Source organism: Alligator sinensis, unplaced genomic scaffold (genome assembly GCF_000455745.1).
Source record: "Alligator sinensis unplaced genomic scaffold, ASM45574v1 scaffold872_3, whole genome shotgun sequence".
Taxonomy (NCBI): domain Eukaryota; kingdom Metazoa; phylum Chordata; order Crocodylia; family Alligatoridae; genus Alligator; species Alligator sinensis.
In genome coordinates, this window is record NW_005842137.1 from 989916 (window position 1) to 992694 (window position 2779).

General features: G+C 43.0%; 1 protein-coding gene and 1 long non-coding RNA gene across 5 annotated transcripts in view; one reads left to right on the forward strand and one right to left on the reverse strand.

The window, feature by feature from the left end:
- MAPK13 (mitogen-activated protein kinase 13) overlaps positions 1–2779 on the forward strand; it is a 29314-nt gene that overhangs the window by 11068 nt on the left and 15467 nt on the right. The window lies entirely within an intron of this gene.
- LOC102375788 overlaps positions 1237–2779 on the reverse strand; it is a 25333-nt gene continuing 23790 nt past the window's right edge. For both annotated transcript variants that reach the window (XR_003094433.1, XR_324030.3), the window contains 2 exons: positions 2067–2164; positions 1237–1495 (listed from right to left, as the gene is read on the reverse strand). This is a non-coding gene — a long non-coding RNA (uncharacterized LOC102375788). The remainder of the gene's footprint in view (positions 1496–2066; positions 2165–2779) is intronic.

The following is a 2779-nucleotide window of genomic DNA, read 5'->3' on the forward strand; positions in this document are numbered from 1 at the left end:
TTTCCCTTCTCTTAACAGTGACTAGGATACAAGTAAGGCAGGGCTAATAGTGCCAGAAGGCAAAAGTCTGTTTCCAGCAGTGATACTCTTTTCCCAAAAAGGATTTGGAGACTTGCACAGACTGTCTCTTGTTCTCCAACAGGAAAGGGTCTCTGCTGATGACGCAACACAGAAGGGTTAAGTTGGATATTAGGAAAAGTTTCTAACTGTAGGGATATTTAAGCATTGGGACAGGTGACCTGGAGAGGTGGTGGAATCCCCTTCGCTGGAGGTCTTCAAGATGAGAACAAACATCTATTCAGGATGATCTAGGGCAGAGGTGGGCAAAATATGGGCCGGATGCGGCCTGCCAGGCCATACTATCCAGCCTGCAGAGCACCTAAACATTTTTGAAAATTAATATTTATCTGCCTCTGGCTGCCTGTCACGTGGCCCTTGATGGCTTGCCAAAACTCAGTAAGCGGCCCTGAAATAATTGCCCACCCCTGGTCTAGGGACATTTGATCCTAACTCAGACCAGAGGCTGAAATAAGAAAACTTCTTGAAGTCCCTTCCAGCTCAACATTTCTATGCTAATTTAATATCTAGCAAGCTAAGTTATGTAATATTAATGCAATCCCTCATCAGTGACACCCTGGAATCTACTGATGATGAGTTCTCAGACTGAATGAATAAGACCGGACAAAGAGCGTTTCAGGCACTATTAGTCAAATTGGCTGAACACAAGCAGCCATGACACATGTGAATGTGTATGGTTGGATTCTGCTCAGTTACACTGCTGTAAATCTAATACAACTCCACTGATTTCCATGTGGATGTAAACTTTATCCTGTGTCCCATGCCATGAAGGGAAGAGAAGTATTCCCTGTTCTAGGTATTCTGCAGAAATGTTCCTCAGTTATCAGAACAAGGATTATGAAACACCCTTGCTTCGCATCCCAGGGCCACTGGATATGAGGTTGTGCATTGGTGTTCACTTCTTTATGGCATGTACAGATACACTGGAAGGGTTGCTTCTGCTCCTCATTTCTCATATTAGAAATTGTATATCTCCACGACACGCTAAGAAGACCTCTAGCTAGACAGGAAAGGTCTGGCTTGACATTTTGGATCTTTGTGAAGGTTTTAAAGATAGAGGGGATGGGAGAGGGAAGGAGAGAGGGATACATCTTTTGGAGGGTTCCTTACGCATCATAAAGAAATCAAAACACAAATGAAAGAAATACTATGCTGGTCGCTTTTAAAGAAAGGTTCTCAGCTACTGTAGAAATTCCCAGACAAGGGAACTAGATACAGGTGAGTAAGTCAAGTGGTATCACAATTACCTGTTCAATGAATGCTGTATACTATAGGCTCAATTTTGGTGTTCAATTCCTGGGGGAAGCATGAATGGAAATGTATGGAGTTAGGATTTGCTGTCCTCTGCTGGGAACCACTGGGATGTTTCTTTCTACAGTATTGATGTACAGTGCTCTTGGAACAGCTTCTCTGTGTTCTTCCAGATGTTTAAAATGGAAAAAAAATGGAGCAATTTATTAGAAATTGGTCTTGGGACTCTTGACAAATAAATATTGTCATCCCAGCAGCGATAGGTCTAGTAGGGATCACTTTTGCTCCCTCCTTCTGGTACTTGAAATCTGCAGAACCTTTGTTTGAAAGAACACAGCAAAGAAAGTTGTCTAATGTACCCAACACCAGATACACCAGAAGCTATAGTTCACACTGGTTATCCGGCTAACTGGTTCCCACCCCCTTTCATTTCAACTGGATTGACAATAAATACAACCTGAAGTCAAGTGTGAACGTAATACAGAAAATACTAAAATTATATCAGAAAGACTTTCCCATGTTGACAGGTTTGTGGACAGAGGGGTTAACTACCTGTTTCACAGGGCAGAAGCTACTGCACGGAGGACAAATTAACTCTAAGAATAAGAAAGTAGCCTTGGGAAATATTTAAATATGTGATCCATTCAGTCCTCCCTTATCCTTCTTACTCCCCCAGAGTAGCAGCTCCACAAAAGACATCTGCTGAAGTCTGACTAGAAGTACTAGGCAAGGCTTACCTTTCATCATCACAAGAGGTTTTTCTCCTGTCATCCCCTCTTCAGTACTGATTCCAGCTCATTTATTTATTTCAACATGCTTTTTACCTTCACTCCATCTGCAAATGAATCAAAATTCTGCCATCAAATGATGAGCTTGCACTCTCAATGCCTGAATTGGTGCTATCTTAAGAGACATTAATTCCTGAACATGAAACTCCTTCATGTGAAAGAGACAGGTTCTGCTGCATAAACGAGTATCAGATGGTAACAATGTTTTGCCTCACTCCATCAAATGCTAAACTGCAAAGGAATAATTTCTTCGCCAAGAGCACCTTAGAGTGAGTGATTCTTGCTCAGATGTATGTCCGATTCTTTTCTGCAAGTATTAAGTGTTTGGGAAATGTGATGAGTTGGTGACTCTCATGAAAAAGCTCAACTTCCGTAAAAGCCATGACATGTTTTGACACTAGAGCAGAACCATCTTGAAAGCCGAGCTGACCAAGAACTTTCTGGAGGTGCTGATACTCGTATTCAAGCCAATTAAATGAACTGTAATGAGATGGACAAGAACAGAAAGAGTCCATATAAAACCATGGGGTGCGTCCAGGCGAGCGTGGGTGTTTGTTTCGCTGGGGACCTTGTGCCACTGCTGTTTGTCCCCAGGGAATGCCCATACCACACGTGCTCTGGCATGCGGCAGGTTCCCGCAGGGGGGGGAGGGGAGGCTGGGG